General features: G+C 40.4%; 2 protein-coding genes across 8 annotated transcripts in view; one reads left to right on the forward strand and one right to left on the reverse strand.

Moving 5' to 3' along the window:
- Window positions 1-15554, reverse strand: part of mbd5 (methyl-CpG binding domain protein 5) — a 245907-nt gene extending 230353 nt beyond the window's left edge. For all 3 annotated transcript variants that reach the window (XM_069934982.1, XM_069934979.1, XM_069934980.1), the window contains exon 1: window positions 15238-15554. The gene's annotated coding sequence lies outside the window, so the exon portion shown is untranslated. The remainder of the gene's footprint in view (window positions 1-15237) is intronic.
- Window positions 15555-15682: 128 nt separating this feature from the next.
- The window catches only part of orc4 (origin recognition complex, subunit 4), a 100140-nt gene continuing 94874 nt past the window's right edge, over window positions 15683-20948 (forward strand). For 3 of the 5 annotated variants that reach the window (XM_069934991.1, XM_069934994.1, XM_069934995.1), the window contains exon 1: window positions 15683-15755. The gene's annotated coding sequence lies outside the window, so the exon portion shown is untranslated. The other 2 variants (XM_069934992.1, XM_069934993.1) reach the window with 2 other exon arrangements.

Genomic DNA, 20948 nt, shown 5'->3' on the forward strand with positions numbered 1-20948 from the left:
CTGTATTCTGGCCATCCTTTCTGTGGCTAACTAGTGGTTTGCATCTTGCAGTGTAACCTCTATTTATTTTCATGACGTCTTCTGCGGACAGTAATCATTGACGTATCCACATTTGCCTCCTGTTTACCTCCAATGTTTGGGGATTTTTCTTTTCTTCATTATGATGAGAATTCTTCGGTCATCAGCAGTGGAGGTCTTCCTTAGCCTACTAGTCCCTTTGTGATTACTGAGCTCACCAGTGTGCTTGTTCTTCTTAATGATGTTCCAAACTGTTGAATTTGGTAATCTTAAGGTTTGGGTGATGCCTCTTACTGTTTTATTCTTGTTTTTCAGTCTAATAATGGCTTCTTTGACTTTCATTGGCACAACTCTGATCTTCATTGAAAACTCCAACTCCAGACTCCAAAGACGATTAAAAGCTTACAAGCCTAGCTCTCTTATACCTACACCATGAAGCAATTAAACATACAGAGTACTCACAAACACTTGTGAAGCCAAATGTCCCAAATATTATGGTGCACTGAAATGGCGGAACCATGTATAAAAAGTTCTGTAATTTCAACATTGTCAAACCAAATTGTATACAAATAACCTTGAATAAAATTTGGATGGTGCACTTTAATTACATGTGAATTGTTTGATTACAAATTTAAAACTGTGGAGCACAGGGGAAATAAAGGGGACAAAAGTGCCTGGCCCAAACATTATGGAAAGCACTGTATATTTACCTACCTAACAGAGGTGTCTAAAACCAGAGGGTATCAGTGAGAGATTTTGAGGGTTATTGGCATTCGGAACATTGCTCGAAGGGGTGGAAGTACCCGGTACTCTCTTCAAAATTAATGTATCTGGATGAGCACCAAGGCAAAAAATCCTATGTGCTCTATGTGAAGAGATAGGTTGCATCATTTGCTTTGGCCTTTATCTTTCCAAATTTCTTCTTGGAGTTCACACCCATAGCATTTGACTAGGACATTGGGCCCATCTGACCAAAGTGAAACCTATCTCAATGGAACGGCTTCCTTTTTCATCCCCAGTGCCCCATAAATCGAAACCAATTTCTTCCAAATAAACAGAGCCATTCACATGTCTACAGAACATTAGGCCATTCAGCTCAACTCATTCATGCCAACAAAGTAAGCCTGCTTCTGCAGTGTCTTCTGGCAGTTCATTCCAGATATGGACAGTGCTCTGAATGAAAAAGTTGCTCCTCTAGTCCCTCTTGAATCTCTCCCCTCTCACCTTAAACCAATATCCTCCATTTCTAGAATTATCTACTCTTTGAAAAAGACAGAGCAATCAATTTACCATACCCCTCACAATTTTGTATCATCCCAAGACCCTAGAGCAGTAAGACCATTCAAGTCATCACATCTCATCCACCAATTAAATCGTGGCTCATGGTTTTTCCTCTCAACCCCTTTCTCCTGCCTTTGATATCCCAGGAAATCATGTGTAAATATACTTTAAATATACCCAATCATGGTCTCCAAAGCCATCTGTGGCAACAAATTCACAGTTTTAGGCCTCTTATTTTGCACATTTTTATTGAATCGGTATTTTCTGTATTGCACCTGCAAGCTCACACCAAGACACAAGAGAAACTTGTCCGTGAACTACTCTTTGCAGATGATGCCGCTTTAGTTGCCCATTCAGAGCCAGCTCTTCAGCGCTTGACGTCCTGCTTTGCGGAAACTGCCAAAATGTTTGGCCTGGAAGTCAGCCTGAAGAAAACTGAGGTCCTCCATCAGCCAGCTCCCCACCATGACTACCAGCCCCCCCACATCTCCATCGGGCACACAAAACTCAAAACGGTCAACCAGTTTACCTATCTCGGCTGCACCATTTCATCAGATGCAAGGATCGACAATGAGATAGACAACAGACTCGCCAAGGCAAATAGCGCCTTTGGAAGACTACACAAAAGAGTCTGGAAAAACAACCAACTGAAAAACCTCACAAAGATAAGCGTATACAGAGCCGTTGTCATACCCACACTCCTGTTCGGCTCCGAATCATGGGTCCTCTACCGGCACCACCTACGGCTCCTAGAACGCTTCCACCAGCGTTGTCTCCGCTCCATCCTCAACATCCATTGGAGTGCTCACACCCCTAACGTCGAGGTACTCGAGATGGCAGAGGTCGACAGCATCGAGTCCACGCTGCTGAAGATCCAGCTGCGCTGGATGGGTCACGTCTCCAGAATGGAGGACCATCGCCTTCCCAAGATCGTATTATATGGCGAGCTCTCCACTGGCCACCGTGACAGAGGTGCACCAAAGAAAAGGTACAAGGACTGCCTAAAGAAATCTCTTGGTGCCTGCCACATTGACCACCGCCAGTGGGCTGATAACGCCTCAAACCGTGCATCTTGGCGCCTCACAGTTTGGCGGGCAGCAGCCTCCTTTGAAGAAGACCGCAGAGCCCACCTCACTGACAAAAGGCAAAGGAGGAAAAACCCAACACCCAACCCCAACCAACCAATTTTCCCTTGCAACCGCTGCAATCGTGTCTGCCTGTCCCGCATCGGACTGGTCAGCCACAAACGAGCCTGCAGCTGACGTGGACTTTTTACCCCCTCCATAAATCTTCGTCCGCGAAGCCAAGCCAAAGAAGAAAGAAAGAAAAGAAAAGAACAGTTTGTTTGCACTTCCTTCTATTTATATTGTATGTGCATCTTTTCATGAGTAGTTTTTGGCACTACTGTCAAGTAGAAATTCTGCCTGGCCCACAGGGGGGGAAAAATAAATCCATTGGCATGTATGCAGTCTGACAATAAATCGTTTGGCTAAAAATTCTCAATGAAATTTCCACCCCTCCCCACTTCTCATCGTTCACAAAATACAGGTTCAGAGCTATCAAACCCTCCTCATAAATTAAGTCTCATTCTCAAATCTTCTCTGGACCCCCTCCAAAGCGAGCACATACTTGCAAAGATTCAGGGCCTAAAACGTTCACTCTGCTTCAAATGTTGTCCGATCAGCACCTCCCTCACCATTACATCCATGCTTTAATATTCCTTCCTCTTAAAAATGAATGCTAACATTATAATTGCTTTCCTTACTACCAATTCAACCTGCAAGTTGACCTTTGAGGAATGTTGGACTCAGAACTCCAAGTCCCTTTGGACTTCTGCTTTATGAATTCTCTCGCAATTTAGCCAACAGTTAACAACTTCTTCCTTCCCCCAAAGTGCATGACCATACACTTCCCTACAATGCAGTCCATCTGCCACTGCTCATTCTCCCAACCTGTCCAAATACCCTTGCAGACTCTGCTTACTCAAACCTATTTGCCCCTCCCACCAATCTTCAAATGATCTTGTCAGCTTGGCAAGAGAGCCATCAATTCCACCATCCAAATCATTAATATATAACATGAAAAGTAGCAGACCCAATATTGACCACTGTAGAATATCATTTCTCACCAACTGCCTACCACAAAAAGCCTCTTTATTCCCACTGTCTTCTGAGGGTCAGCCAGTTTCAGGTCCTATCTTGTTTTGCAGCTTCACTATGTGGCACCTTGTCACAAGCCTTCTTAAATTAGAAGTAAACCATACCTATTTTCTATTTTGCTTACAACTTCCTCAAAAAATTCCAGTAGAATTGTCAGACAAGATCTACCTGAAAGGAAAACATGCTGACTTCAGCCTGTTTTATCATGTCTTTTCAAGTACCCCAAAACCTCATCTTAATAACGGACTCTAGATTTTTACGAACCACTGAAGTCAGGCTAACCAGCCTATAATTTCCTGTCTTTTGCCTCTCCTTTTTCAATCAGTGGAATGACATTAACATTTTTTTCCACTCCCCTGGAATCGTTCCCGAATTCTTGAAAGATGCTGCTGGGGGGGGGGGGGGGGGGGTGACCTGTCTGGGCCAGACAGTAACCAGACCAATAGCACCATGGTGGGTTCTGAGCCTCAGAAGGGTAAAGTCATTGGGGACTCAATAGTCAGGGAAACAGAATAATAGTAGGGAATATGGCAGAGTAGCAATGGGTAGAGTTTCTGCAGGAAATGAAGGTGCAGGATAAATACATACCAAGAGGAAATATTCAAATAGAAAAATGTCACAACTGTGGCTGACAAAGGAAGCCAAAGGATAAGCAAAAGAGAGCACGCGAGGAAGCATAAATTAGTGGGAAGATAGAGGCCTGGAAAGGTTTTTAAAAATTGCAGAAGGTAACGAAGAACTCAGGAGGGAAAAGATGAAATATGAAAGACAGCCAATAATATCAAAGCAGATACAAAAAGCTGCAAGTATACAAAAGGTAAAGAGTAGATATACAACCACTAGAAAATGATATTGGGAGACAAGGAGATGGCAAAAGAACTGGATGGGTAGCTTGCATCAGTCTTCATTGTGGAAGATATTAGCAATGTGCAAGACACTGAAGGACATCAGGGAAGGGAAGTGAGTGCAGTTAATAATTCAAGGGAGAAGGTGCTCAGAAAACTGAATGGTCTAAGGGTGGACAAGTCTCTGAGCAAATGGATTCTACCCTTGGATTCTGAAAAAAAAAGTACTAAGAGATTGTAGAGGCATTGGTATAAATCATTCTGGAATCAATAGATTCAGAAGAGAGGAAATTTGCAAATGTCACCTCAGTATGCAAGAAGCGAGGGAGGCAGCAGAAAGGAAATTAAAGACCAGTTAGCCTGACATCAGGGAAGATGTTGGAGTCTACAGTCAAGGATGAGGTTAACACATGACAAGATATGTTAAACCCAGCATAGTTTCCTTAAGGGAAAATTTTGCATGACAAATCTATTGGAATTACTTGAGAAGCAGGCTCGATACAGAAGATGCAGTGGATGTTGTGTATTTGGATTTTCAGAAGGCCTTCAACAAGGTACTGCATACAAGGTTACTTAACAAGAGCACATAGTATAATAGGAAACATACTGGTATGGGTAGAGCATTGGCTGATTAACAGGAAGCAGAATCAGAATACAGGGATCTGTATGTTGGCACGACTGTTAAGTAAAAAAGGCTGTCAGTTTTTTGTGGTGTTTCACTGAGGTATGTATTTTTTTTACAACTTTGTGTATTAATAATTTGGATTTTTGGAATGAATGGTTTTGAGGCCAAGCTTACAAATAATACGAAGGTAGGTGGAGGAGCAGGGAGTGTTGAGCAAACAGGGAAGCTACAGAAAGACTTCAATGGATTAGGAGAATGGGCAGAGAAGCAGCAAATGAAATACAGTACAACTCCGATTATTTGAAATTGGATTCTCCAAAATTCTCAGTTATCTGAAAATTTTTTTTTTAAATAAAAAGAGTGGAACTGACTGGGGATGTCAGGCTCCTGGTGCTGGCAGCAGGGGACCTCAGACTCCCAGCGTCGGAAGCAGGGGACCCCTCAAGCTTCCAGGCAAGAGCAGGACCATGGTGGGGAGGTGTCAGTGATCGGCAGTGGCCAACTTTTTTTTTGGTGAGAATTAGACATTACTTTAATGCTTAAAAAGCCTTACCTTTTTGTTTAAACATTATTATAAGCAATTTGCTGTTGCCACTGGGCTGTTTTTAAAAAATAACCGGTTCTCTGAAAAAAAAACCTTTATCCAAAATGGTCCCGATCATTTCAGATAATCGATTTGTACTGAATAATGTGGGAAAGTGTACGTCATGCATTTTGATAGAAAAAAAATTAATGGGAAGATTTTTTTTTAAAATGGGGAGAAAATTGAAATTACCCAAATGCAAAGGGACTGGAAGTTCTCATGCAGGATAGCATGAAGGTAAACTTGTTGAGTCGATGGTGAAGAAGACAAATGCAATGCTGGCATTCATGACAAGAGAAATAGAAGAGCAGGGATACGATGTTGAGGCTTTACCTCACTTGGAGAACTGTGAGCAGTTTTGGGGTCCTCATTTCAGAAAGGATGCACTAATGTTTGAGAAGGTTCAGTTGAGGTTCAATGGATTATTCCGGGAATAAAAAGATGACAGCAATTCGCCTGCAATCAATGGGATTCAGGAGAATATTGAAAAGTGTGAACAGAGGAAATATGGAAAGGTTATTTCCTACACTGGAAGCATCTGGAACAAGAGGGCACAACTTCATAAGTGGAAGGCTTCCGATTAGAACAAAGATACAGAGGAATTTCTGTAGCAGGACGAATGGCAAATCTGTGGAATGTGCTATCACAAGTGGTTATGGAGGCCAGGTCAGAAATTTATTTAAGAGACAGTATTTAAGGCAGAACTTGATAGGTTCTTGATCAGCTTATGCATCAAAGGTTATTGGGAGAATGTTAAGCTGTCAGAAAATGGATCAGCTCATAATTAAATGGGAGGACAGACTCATGGTCTGAATGGCTTATTTCTGCTCTAATTTCTTTTGGTCTGATGCCTCCAAAATCTTTTCAGTGACCTTTTCCTGAACTCTGGTGTGGTCCATCCAGTCCAGGTGCCATATGCCTTCAGCTTCCCAAGCAGCTTCTCCTTTTTAATTGTTTCTACACTCATTTTTGGCTCCCTGGCTCTAGCCTCAGTCTTCTTCGAACTGGTCTCCACAACTACCAGCCTATTCAACCACTCCCTTTAACTCCAATTCCAGTGTAAATCCTCTGCAGCCCTTCCAAAGTTAGGGAACCAGAACTGCACACAGTACTCCAAGTGTGGCCTTGCACAGCTGAACCATCTCTTGCAATCAATTCCACACCCAATGAAGGTAAGCGCGCCAAATGTCTTCATCAATATCCTACCTACCCTAGCTACCATTTTCAAGGAACTATGCACCTGCATTCTTGGTCTCAGTTCCACAACACTCTACAGGGCCCTTCCATTCACCAGGCAAGTCCTACCCAGTTCGACTTTCCAAAGTGCAACATTCACTCTTGCCAGAATTGAATTCTATTTGCTACTCCTTGGCCTACATTCCCAACTGGCCATTTCCTGTTATAAACTGAAATATTCTTCCTACCTGTCAACATCTAAAAATGTAACACTGATGTTCTTGAATTTTAGTCTCCAACACCAATTTGAGCTACAATTCCTCAAGCTGCAAAAACTTAAACCGCTACCATAGATGCCAAAGATTCCACTGATTTCTACACGTTAAATCAAGCAGCAACATTTCACCTGCCCCACTACATCTGCCTAAAAATACTCAACTCTGTTGTTGTCACTCTTACCTTATCTATACCAGTATATTTGGTATCCATATTGTTGTGACATGGATTTCAGTAAACCAGTCCTGGCTGGTTAGCCTATTATATGGAAGTCTCAAGGCTCCTGGTTTACTTTTTTATATCACTGCAACATAAAATTATGTTAAGAAAATGTTTTAAAAAAATGAACAAAAATTGAGAGTGAAAATAAAATTTCCCACTTACTCAGAATCTGCTTAACTCTGGGAGCCCACCTTCCTCATCCCCACCATTATAGAAGGGACAGAACCTGTATTTACAAAAAAAAACCTTGGATTTTTGCCCAAGAAATGTATGTAAAAGAAGTGATGTCATGCTGAAATAATGCAAATAGAATGATGCAGCTTGCAGAGAATGCTGATGAATCCACAGTATTATATATTTGTAAATTCTAGTCAGAAAGAGAATGACTGGGGAGGAGTTGAGTGGAGAATAAATACAAGTATGGATTAGTTCAAAAACCCAGATCATGCTTAAACCCTTTCAAACATTATTACATTAACTTATTTTCCCAATCTTACCAATTAAATTTAGATCCCCTAGTTATGGTTTCTGCTAAAGAAAATAGGTCCTTTCTAGTCAATGCATTTGGGACCTCCAGTTATCTTAGTTCCAAAGGAAACAACCGCACCCTCTAATACGGATTCTTCATAACTATAGTTCACCACAGTCCAAGCAACATTTATATAATCTAAGCAGCATTATCAAATCTTCCTTGCAGGATAGTGACAAAATTTCAAACTTATTTCATTTGAGTCAATCTAACATTGTAAACATCAAGTAGGACTTTAATGTCCCTGTATCTTATTTAAGTTTAAAAAAAAACCAATTTCATATTTAGACATACAGCCTATTTTGGCCCACAAAGCCATACTGCCCAATTTATACTCCATTAGCCGATACCCCAGATATGTTTTTTGAACAGTGGGAGGGAACCAGAGCCTCTGGGGAAAAATCCAGTCAGACACGGGGAGAACATACAAATTCTCTTACAGACAGTGCGGGATTCGAATCCCATCTGGTTCCGATCGCTAGTGCTGTAAAGCCGTTGTGCTAACCACTACGCCAACTGCGCCACCCTTGGTCAGTAAAAACAAATATTCTGTGTTCCTAAGCATAATCGGCCGATGTATGGTTGTTGTTCTGCATGAATCAGCATTTACAATATGATCCCTTCAACTTGTGGCTTCCCAAATGCTTTAAATGCAGGGACCATAAAGTCCCCATACACACGGACACATTCCAGAATTCACTCAAGTTGAAAGGCAGAAAAACCCTTTTGAACTGGAATGGGCACATTGGGGCTGCAAATACCCTTTCAGTGCAATAACTGATTGCAATACTTAAAAACAGAAAATGAGAAAAATACACAAATGACGGTATCTGTGGAGAAAGAAACATTTCACATTTCAGAGCTAGAAAAGTTAGAAATACAGTTTAAGTTACATGAAGGGGAGGAGAGGACAAAAAGGGAATGTCTGTGATAGGAAAGCAAGAATAATCCTGAGCTTCCATTTACCTCTTTAATTATCTTGTTGCCTGACCTGTCACAAACATTTACTTTGTCCTCTCTGGTGCTCCATGCAAATCCAAATGTGCTTGATTGAAAACTTTATAAACCACTACTTGATTCTCTCTGCACAGATGCTGCTTGAACTGACTATTTCCACAATTTCCTCCCTTTTGTTTTCTGTTTCCATCAAGGCTTACTTTTGTATTCCTGTGATTCTTAATTAAATTAACTCAATATCTCTTCTTTCTTGCCATGTCATTTATGACTGTAATCAAACTTAAAGATAGCCGGAACTCTCAATGAGAAGAGAACCAAGTTAAATTTTGTCCTCAATAAAGAATAAAATTCTGACCAGTTTTATATCAATGAATTTACACTTTTTCTTTTAAAAAAACCTCATACCATTGGTTGTTAATTGCCTGCATTGCTAGAAGTCTACACAAAAACAAATTTGGAGTTGATTTAATAAACCTAAAATACTGCACATCATTAAAATATATTAAACTCAAGTTTCCAGGTATCGCATTAGAAAACAGTACAGGCCATTTGGCCCACAATGGAGTGCCTACCAAAATAAACCAACCCCCCCCCCACCAAAAGCTTGTTACCCCATAACCATAAATTTTTCTTTCATCCATGTGCCTAAGTTTGTCATCTGAATGCACAAGTTCAACACAACAAAACAGTTCAAAAGTGTAGATACAAAACCACACAAAACACACATTTTTCTTTGGCTTGGCTTCGCGGACAAAGATTTATGGAGGGGGTAAATGTCCACGTCAGCTGCAGGCTCGTTTGTGGCTGACGAGTCCGATGCGGGACAGGCAGACACGGTTGCAGGGGAAAATTGGTTGGGTGTTGGGTTTTTCCTCCTTTACCTTTTGTCAGTGAGGTGGGCTCTGCGGTCTTCTTCAAAGGAGGTTGCTGCCCGCCAAACTGTGAGGCGCCAAGATGCACGGTTTGAGGCGATATCAGCCCACTGGCGGTGGTCAATGTGGCGGGCACCAAGAGATTTCTTTAGGCAGTCCTTGTACCTCTTCTTTGGTGCACCTCTGTCACGGTGGCCAGTGGAGAGCTCGCCATATTACACGATCTTGGGAAGGCGATGGTCCTCCATTCTGGAGACGTGACCCACCCAGCACAGCTGGATCTTCAGCAGCGTGGACTCGATACTGTCGACCTCTGCCATCTCGAGTACTTCGACGTTAGGGATGAAAGCGCTCCAATGAATGTTGAAGATGGAGCGGAGACAACGCTGGTGGAAGCAGCATTCATATATACAAAAATTATTATGGAAATGCAAGAGTCTCAAATGGTTAGTGTGAGAAGTTCCTTTGGTCATTCATCATTCTCACTGCCTGTGGAAAGAAACTGTTCCTCAGCCCGGTGGTGCTGGCTCTGATACTTCTGTACTCTTTCCTGACAGGAGCAGCTGAAAGATGCTATGTGCAGGGGTTGAAGGGGTCCTCAATAATTTTGCATGCCCTCTTCAGACAATGATCCCAGTAGATCACGTCGATGGTCCTGTGGATTGACCTCTGATCCATTTCTCTGCAGCAATGTACATACCACACTGTGATGCAGCTGGCCAGGACAATCTCGACAGGTCCTGTAGATGGTTGTCATAATGGTGGCTGGTAGCCTTGTCTGCTTCAATCTTCTTATAAAGTGCTGTCACACCTTCCTGACAAGTGAGAGGTGTCCATGATAGAATTCACTTAACTAGCAACCCAAGAAATTTTTCCAGTCCCCACCACCCCAGCAATGCATTCCAGGCACCCATAAATTGTAAAAAAAAGTTACTCCTGATGTCTCCCCTAAACTTTCCTCCCTTCACTTTGTGCAGATGCCCTCTGATGTTTGCTGCTTCCATCCAGGGATAAAGGTGCTGGCTCTCTACTTTATCTATGCCTCTCAATTCATTAAGTCACCTCTCATCCTTCTAGCTCCAAAAAAAAACACACTAGCTCTGCTAACACTTTTTCAAATCCAGGCAACATCCTAGTAAACCTCTTCAGCATTCTCTCCATAACTTCCACGTTGTTCCTGTGATGAGGTGACTGGAACTGAACACAATATTTCAAGTGTGGTCTCACCAGAGATTTATCCCTCACAACTCCTGAATTCAATCCTTGACTAGTGAAGCTTAGTATACCATAGGCCTTCTTAACGGTCCTATCAAGCTGCGCGGCAACCTTGAGGGATCTATGGATTTTGACCCCTAGTTCCCACTGTGCTTCCACACTTAAGTATCCATGCATTAACCATATACACTGCCTTCAAGTTTGACCTTCCAAAATGCATTACCTCAGATATCCAAACTCATCTGCTACTTTCCTCTCCAAATCTACTTCCAATTGTAACCTACGACAAACTTCAACACTACCCACAACACTTTCAATGATTATATCATCCACAAATTACCTCTACTTCTTCATCCAGGTAATTTATAAAAATCACAAAGTGTAGCGGTCCAAGAACTAATCCCTGCATAACTCCACTGGTCACTGACCTCCAGGCGTAATACTTTCTGTCCAATTTTGAATCCACACAGCTAGTGGATTCCATGGATCCCATGCATCATGACTTTGAGTCTTCCAATGGGGACTTTGTCAAATGCCTTACTAAAATCCATAGACACCAAATCTACTGCCCTACCTTCATCAATTTCTTTTATTACCCCCTCAAAAAAAAAACTAAATTAGGCTTGCGAGGCATTACTTTCCCCTTGCAAAGTCTCCTTTAGGAGACTGTACTTCTCTAAATGCTTGTATATCCTGTCCTTAATCATCCTCTCCAATTGTTTGCCTGCCTTTGATAGAAGACTCACTGGTCTAATTCCTAGGATTCTCATTATTACTTTTTTTTCCCCCCAAAAAAAACCAAGACGACCACATTTGTAGATCTCCTGTAGCCAAGGTGGACACAAAGATCACTGCCAACGCCTCAGCAATTTCTTACATCTTCCCATTACATCCTGGGTACATCTCACCCAGTCGCGAAAACTTATCAATCCTTATGTTTTAAACAAGATTCAGCACTTCTTTCTTAACGTCCGCATGCCCAGCTTGTTGCCTAGTCCACATACTGTGTCAGGAATCCTTCTTGAACACACCTGACACATTCTGCACCATCTATCCCTCTTGCAGTAATATCAGACTGTTTGATCCAGTTACTGCTCCATACAGTATTTGGACCAAAATGCTACAACAGAAATCTGTTTCCTTCTCTCACAGTAATGGTTTCAAAATAAGGTATGCAAATCCTCCATTTTTGCACACTAATCCTCAATTTAAAAAAAAAGCAGCTTTTACACAGGAAAAACATGAAGCACATTGCACAAAAATTAATAAGCTTCAGGTATGCAAAAAGATTCATAGTTTAACAGTTTAGATTATGTGTCAGACTCTTCTGTGGAGAGGATAAGCAGGATCCCAATCTCTCATTAGTTTTTTTTAATTTCTTAATGCTATTCATTTCCATTCCTTTGGAGTTCTCAAAGAATTATGTTGATATTTTCTGTGTAACAATTTTTTTCAGAGACCAAATATCATATAGCAAGTATGCAAGTATCATATGCAAGTATTTTAAAGACTTTGGTCCCAAAATCCTGTTCCAAATTTGATGTAAAAACTGATGAACATACTAGCCATTTAGAACTCAATTATTTGGATTCATGTCTGTCACTATTTAAGATCGTGCAACAGGCTAACCCATGAACTTTTAAAAACAGTTAATTAACCCTGTTAAGATTGTAATCCAATTTACTTTTAAACATTAACTTCAAAATAATTGCACAATTTTTACATAAACAAATTTGGAACATTTTTTGTTGAGCTAAAGCCAATACTTTTGTAAAGAGTTCAATGAACCTTCAGCAATTGATTCTTGCATCACCACATTGTGAAAAGCCTCTCTCAAATGACAACTGTTACTTTACAGAATGTTCACAATCAGACTTCCGGTAACAAATGTTATATAGGATGAAATATTTTCATTTTGGAAAAGAATAAATTGTTGCTGTGATACTGCTTTATGGAGTTATCTTTTGCATCTAATAAAGGGTTTCCTGATGTTGAAGTCATGAGGGACATAAAAATTCTCAATGCATAACACACAATATCACTAAACCATCTCAAAACAAAGAACAATTAATTTCATTTTGAGAAATTTGAACAATAAGATGCAATTTTCAAGCAATCAACTCTAAGCCGATCAAATAAAATAATATTGTTTCATGAACGATGACAATTTCAGTTTACCTTCATAAACAGTGAAAGCAGCAAGAAAGTATGCAAATCACAAAACCATTCAGCAACACAACTACGGTGCATCAGAGAATTTCTACACAAGTGCGCTGAGCTCATCTCACAAGTAAAACACTACAGTTTCTTGGGGTCAATGAATACAAAAGAACCAAATTTGAATGGATAGTCTTTGTGAAGTCACAGTTAAGTAACAACACACTCTAAGGAAGATAGATATACAAAATAATTGCAGCCAAATTTATCTCACAATTAATGTCAAAATAACAATATCTTCCCATTTGAGAATATTGAGCAATTCTCATTTTAACAGGAAATTAATTTTCGGAGTTGCAAACACTGATGGCATGTTTTGAATAGCATATCAATGGCAATGTAGCTTTGTGATATGCATTAAAAGCTACAAGAGAAGCTGTTTTCCCTCAACACATCCATGGTTTTTTAAAAAATACTTTAATGTTGTACTCATTTCCAACTTTTATAAAAATATAAAAAATAAATTTAAAACAATATACTCCTATCAAACACTTTTGAATTGAGACTAGGCACATTTTATTTTGTAGGACTTGTTTAGGTTTGATGGCTAGCCATCCATTTAAAAGTTCTTTTAAAAAGTCCTAAGATTTCATAGCACACAGAGGCATGGCAAAAATAAGCATCTTATGAGAATGGCAAATGACAGTTTAATGCTACATTTTAAGAAATTATTTAACAAGTTATTGGAATTAAGGAAAATTCAAACAAAGTCTCTATTTTGGAACATAATCATGTTGATCAATCATATTCATTTTCTCAATCATTAAAGAGAAAGAAAAATGCATATATGTTTAAGATAGCAAGGCATCCAGATGCATTAAAATCTAATCGGAGCCTCCAAATAAGGCTATTGATATAGATAAAATAATCAAGAGGGCTTTGGTGGGTCCAATGTACACAAAAAACATTCATATTCCATTTGCCCCATTCCAGCAAATTTAATTGTGGATTCACAAAATGAAATTTACAGACCATGGGTACAGGTAAGCTAACCAAATACCTGCATCTTATTAAAGCTGGTCATTGACTTAAGTAAAAAACTAAAGAACATAAGAGTTACTTAAAACACACCAAGATGGCATAATATCACGTTTAGACCTTAGTTCTATTAGGAAGACAAACTGACTGGTTAAATGTCAAGAGAATTTATCAGATTCAAACATCAAGTTATCCTATCTAACACATGGAATTCATTTGGTTTTCATTAGTGCATTCCAACCTATCCTCACAGCAAACACAATGTCCACCATGTATGAAAATTCAATAAAAACAGTGGAAACAGATGCATAAAATACAAAGTTTAACAATAGTGTGCAATTGAAGAAATCAGTTCCACACAAGCATACATCCTTTGAACAGAATTCATATTTGAAGCAATTTTCCAGCAATACTGCTGGATATTTTTATAACTACAAAGGAAAATGGAAGAATGAAACATTCAACAGCATCAGAATTAAAAGTCTCATCAAAATGTTTAACATAAACTTAACATACCTTAGTTCTCATCTCTAATTTACACTAAAACATTTCAAAATAAAACCTTTAACTGTGGATATAACTGAAGTTCACAATGCAGCCATACATTTGATATTAACTTTCATTTTCCTTAGATTTCGATTTTTACTAATCCCAATGTCACTTCCTTTGATAAAAAATAGCAAAGTGAGAGAATTAAAAACTCCTCAACACTTAAATATTTCAGCATCACGTTTCTTTTGAGATCTACATTCTGCAGATTGTGATCCACATTCTATTGGGCCTATAAATATGTAAAATATGAAAGAGCAAAAACATGACTCAATATTGACTCCCAGACGATTTGCATCTTAAACATTGAAAAAATGCATAATACACTAAAATTCTACCTTCAACTATCCCCAGATCTTTCAATTGCAAACACGTTTTCACCCAGATGGAACAAACGTTCTGAATGTTGCAGGGCTGATACCTACAATATCTGAAGTTGGACTGTTGTAAACAGCAGTCACGCATGGCCGTGGCCTGCAACGTAGCATCAGCAGCAGCAAAGAGGGGGCGGATAAATAGAAGCCTTTAAAGCAGATTAAACACCATTTTCAAGAAACGGTAACGTTCTTCCTCGCTAAAATACGAAACAAAACCATCCAAACTCCCAACTCTAATGAGAGTGCATTTCACACTGAGAAATATTTATTTATTACACAGTAAAAATTACACTTCATTTTCTAAAATAAGATTTATTAATTTAAAAAGAGAAGCTAGAATTGCTTTGCAATCACTTACCTTCAACTTCCTCTTCTCCGAGGCTTTCTTTTTTATGAAAAAAAGAGTCAAAAACAAAGGGTAATAAAGGGTTGAAATGGCACTTAAAAGGCTGCTGGCCAGGCCCGGGAGGTCGACTGGTTGTTAAGGGAGGTATCCAGGAAGTTTTTCAGACGCTCGGGATGTATCCGGTCAGGAATGTGAGATCACAACAATAAAAGAGGGAAACGGCCGCTTTATTTCTGGAGACTTTTGTGGAAGCTTTACACAGAGGCACAGAGAGAGGGACAGGGGCAAGAGAGAACGAGAGAGAGAAAAAAAAACCTGCAGCTGAAAATACCCAGTGCACTGCGCATGTCCCAAGACAGAGATTACCCAAAATGCTCCGGGGGTGAAAGAGGGAGGGGAGCGGGTTGGGGAGAAGGTTGCTGACTGAGTGACGTACGAAGTGGGGTCAGAGGCCAAAGGACGAGACGGGGTTAAAGGAAAGCACGTCTCGGTTACCTGATTGACTGTCGGGCCTGTCGGGCCTGTCTAAGGTAGGGCATTTTAATCTATTTGTTATTGACCTGAAAATATAAGAAGATTTAAAAATGTTACGTGTTTCCTCGTGTACCTGTTGCGGGTCCTAGCGTCTTACCGGGTAACATTTATTGGCGATTATATAAAAGAATAAGTCCCCTCGAGGTGGTGTTTAAGCTGCTTTGTTTCATCAGGAGGATTTTTCTGAGGGGAGGGTTCCTGAGTTTTCTCCTATTGAATGTGAGGAGGAGAATGGGGGGTGGGGGGTGAGAGGAAGAAGAAGCTTCCCCTCTCCGAGTGTTTGGCGGTGGAATGTGCTGCCCGATGGCGGTTCAGGTGCTGCCCGACACTGCCGATGTTTCCACTGGTGTCTTGGTCCGTGGAGAAGGAGGCGGGATGTGCAGCGGGCAATTGCCCTCGTGGCCTTTTAGTTTTTAATCCCTCCAGTCGCATGATTTGCGATCGGGCGCTCCCCGATTCGTTCAAATGGCCCATCACTGAAGAAGCTTCAGTCAAATTCAGCATCCGGAGATTGGGCAGTTTTGCGTGGATTCTCGGCGGTTGCTGTTCCAACACGAAAACTAGTGGGAATATTTCTGCTGGTCTGGTTTCGAGAAAATTTGCAGAACGAGTGGCAATGGCAGCTGATGAATGAAATAGTCGGGTAACATTGGAGTAATGGTAGAGCTCCGTTTCTTTCTCCCGTCAACATGGATTACGGAACGAAAATTATTCACCTGATTTTAGTTTGAACTGCAATCTCTATACTAAACAAGATACAGAAGAGGCACCTCCAGTTTTTTTCACCATTCAACTCGTTCATCTTCCAATTAACTACCTTTTAACTTGGCCCTCACTCCTCTCCTATTGAGAAGACTAAAACCAAAGACTCCGCCTTACTTTGACTTTTCGTGCACTATTTTTATTTATTGCTGTCAGGTGGTTTATATGAATATTTGCGCTGCGATGCTGCCACAAAACAACAAATTTTATGAATTGTTCATGAGAATAAATTCTGATTCTGAAATCTTTCGATCTAGGTTTTGAATCCATCCAATGACTGAATTTCTACAGCATTCTTGGATCATTTGTTTTGAGAACTCTAATTCCCTATTTCAAGACTCTTCCACCAGAGGAAATTATCTCGTTATATCTATCCCTTCTCATACATCTGAACTTTCAGGCAAGGAGGCCATTTCAATTCAACCATTCTGCTGACAGGTCTATGATTAGATGATAAGAAATGAGAACAGATGGAGGCCACTTTGCCTCTTAAACCTACTATTCAATTGTGGCTGATCTAACCTTCCATAACTACTCTTTTCTGCCTTCATCCTACAATCTTTGATTCTTTTACTGAAGAATAAAACTATTTGCCCTGTCCTTAAACCTGTTCAAGGATTCAAGCTCCATAGTTTTCCATGCTATAGAGAAGAAATCCTTCATTTTTTTAAATCTTAAATAACGCACACCCATCCTTGCTGAGTCTATTTCCTTGGGCTTTGCATCCTTTCAGGAAGGGAAGCAACACCCCCTTAAGAGTCTAGTTATGTTTCATTAAGATTGTCTTTTATTGTGACCTTCATAGAGTTTTGCACAGTTGTGATAAGACTTTGGTATTTGAGCACTCTAATTCCCATGGGGGGACAAAGTGTGCCTGAGCAATCCAATGACTGCACTTCGGCAAGACTGACCACCTGAGTGTACTTATACTCCCAGCATACAAGCAGAGACTGAGAACTACAGCACCAGTCATCTGAAGTAGAGGAGCACTTGCAGAACTGCTATGAATCAGTGGACTTGTCTCTAACTTGAATTAATATGCCACGGCTGTCACCGAGTTCATCAAGACCTATGGGGATGAGTGTTTATGTCCACATGCACATACAGTGAATACCCAAACCATAAGATGAAGACCAGAGGATTTGCAACCTGCTGAGGATGAGGTCGATGGCTTTTAAGACCAGTGATCCATATCTCTAACGGAAATCCAGGTATGATCTACAGAATGCTATCTCAACAGCAAAGAGATAATTTGGAGGGAAGCTAGCAACGGAGTCAGAAACTTGGCAGCAATGGCAGGGATTGCAAGCCATAACATCCTACAAGGTGAGGGTGAACCCGTAAATGGCTGTGCTGTTTTATCGCCTATAGAGCCGAACTCCTTTTATGCTTTCTTTGAAAAGGAAAAGTCATGGTACCAAAGAGAATCCCTGCAGAAGACAACGCCGTCTTTTTTTAAAGTCCATTTATTGTCGCATGTACCAAGATGCAGTAGTAAAGGTTGTTTTATGAGCATTTCAGATAGAGATTTCATACACAGTACAAGTAGAATGTAGTACAGAAGTTCAGAGATCAGATAATACATAGTAAAGGTACCATAATTTTACTATTGTGCAATTCACTCAGGTATCTGATAATGGTAAGAAAGAAATTGTTCTTGAATCTAGCAGGTGTGATCTGGTACTCGTGAATTTTCTTCCTAACAGGAGGGGTATGAACAGAGTGTGGCTGAGGTGCAATAAATCTTTTAATATGTTTACTGCTTTAACAAGGGAGGGAGAAGTATTAATAGAAGCATTGATGGGGAAGGGAGCATGTGTAATGGTTTGAGCTGCTTTCACTACCCTCTACGGCTTCTCTCTGTATTGAGAACAATTCGCCTACCATGCAGTGATGCGCTCTGACAGGATGTTTTCAATGGGGGATCTGTAGAACTTGTTAAAGGATGACCTGTCTAGTTTCCTTTGGCTTCTGAGCAAGAAGCAGTGCTGTCAGATACTGTTTCTCATTTTGTGAAGACTCCAACCAGTGGTGTATCACTGTAATTGATGCTGAGACTTTGGTAACACATAATGTTTGAATGTGAATTAGGAGGTAATATTAATAAGTTTTCAAATGATGTGGAAATAAATATTATCTGGAAAAATAATTTGTCATATTGGGCAGAGCAAAAAGCAGATGAACTTTAATCCTGTCAGATGTGATTTAATGCCATTGGGGCTGGGTATGACTTTTTGATGTACAGTGAATGAAGATGGTAGTAAAGGCTGATGAGCTGATTAAGAAGACACTTGGAATACTTGGCTTCATTGACCAGAAAATAGAATTTAAGACCAGGGAACAACATTACAACTATATGTTGCAATAGTACAAGAAGGACATTATGTCACTGGAGATAGTGCTGAAGAGATACACCTGGATGTGGCCTCAGATGGGACATTCCATTTATGAAAAAAGACTTGATAGACTGGGCTTGTTTGCCTTGAAATGGCAGAGGCTAAAGGAGCGTGGGGGCTGGATTCAGTTCTGCATAACTAAGGGCATAGATATTGTAGAATATGTTAAACTTTTATCGATTCCAGGTGTGACTAAAACCAGAGGGCAGTTAAATAAGGGCATTGAGGGCATATAAGGCAGACTTTTTTCCCCACCAGAAAACATTTTGAATTTAGAACACACTTCTTGATGAAACAGTGCATAGACATCACAACATTTATAAATATATGCTGAAGTAAAATGATCATGGTTTCCTTCAGGGTGGATCTTGTCTGACAAGTCTTGAATTCTTTGTGGAGGTAGCAGGCAGGATAGAAAAAGGAAAGTTGATGGATGTTCTTTACATGGATTTTCAGAAGACCCTTAACAAGCTGCCACACAAGAAACTGAAGGAGATAAGACCCCAAGATGTGACAGGAAAGGTATTAGCATGGATAGAATATTGGCTGAATGGGAGAAGGCAAAGACTGGGAATCAAAGGGCCTCCTTCTGGCTGGCTGCTGATAACTAGATGTGTTCTGCTGGAGTTGGTATTGGGTCTGCTGCTTTTCATGTTTTATATTAATGATTTAGATGAGGTAATTGATGTCTTTTGGCCAAGTTTGTGGATGATGCAAAGTTAAATAGAGGGGCAGGTAATGTTGAGGAAACTACGTCTATAGAGCACACATGTCAAACTCAGGCCCGCGGGCCAAATTCGGCCCGTGATATAATTATATTTGACCCGCAAGATCATATCAAGTATGTATTAGAGCTGGCCCACTGGCCGCCGCGCCAGTATAGCGCATGCACAGTTAATGCTACAAATCCCAGAATGCTTTGCAAATGCGTTGGCGCCGGCCCGTCAGCCCGCTAATCGCCCCCACCTCTTCTGTTTATGTTCATTAGCATCTGCGACCTGTCACCTAACTCATGTAATAAACCCCTTACGAAAAATGGCCAAACGAAAGACAGAAAACAGGACCTTTCAAGACAGGGGGGAAGGGAAACTCTGACCCCAGAGTTTGATGAACTTGTATCTAAGAAGAGATGCCAAGTATCTGGTTTAGACCCAGGTGCATCAGAGTAAATCACAGTGTAGCAAGCTAAGCTTGGATTAATATTTTCTTTGGTTAACTTTCGACTGTTCATAGTTGAAAGATTGGATTTTCATTGAAGCAAGTTGTTATTTTTTTGACTTGTTGTCTTGTGAAAAAAATACATTTAAAAGGAGCTTAAAGGCTATAGAGAAATATTATTTATTGAATATTTAATTTCTCATTTGTTAATGCTTCTTCTGGAAAGAGTTCAACCAAAATTATTATGAAACATTTATTTCAATAAGAAAAAGTTTAACATTACATATATTGAAAGAAGAGAAAACATGCAGATGTTGTTGAAAATTTTCAATAAATATTTAGTTTGGCCCACGACTTAGTCCAAGTTTTCAATTTTGGCCCTCTGAATTTGAGTTTGACACCCCTGCTGTAGAGGGTCTTGAGCGTTGGGATAATGGAAACAGAAATGGCAGATGGAATACAGTTTGAGAACTGTATTGAGATGTACTTTGCTTGGAGGAACAAAAAAGTAGACTATTTTCTAAATGGAGAGAGAAAAGTGGAGGTATTGCTGGAGCTGCTATAACGACAGTCTTGCTGCTGGTGTGGAATAATGTAGAGCAGAGACACTTCCCTGTGGGGTCCTACTGTCCAATCTGACTGCCGTCAGCTCCATACAGGCTCTAAATGGTCACTCAAAGGAGCCAATGATGGTTTAATTTAAAATCCTCTGACCGCATGGTGTGGGCCCAAGATGGCGGCACCTATGCACAGAAGCAGCCATGATGTGTTGCAGACTCCAGGAAGCAGAGGACTTTGAGATCACCCACTGTTTGAGAAGGAGAAGCAGAAGAGATGACCCATGGGACAGTGACCAGTGAAGGGCTCTGCGCA

This window comes from Narcine bancroftii, chromosome 4, assembly GCF_036971445.1.
Source record: "Narcine bancroftii isolate sNarBan1 chromosome 4, sNarBan1.hap1, whole genome shotgun sequence".
NCBI lineage: Eukaryota > Metazoa > Chordata > Chondrichthyes > Torpediniformes > Narcinidae > Narcine > Narcine bancroftii.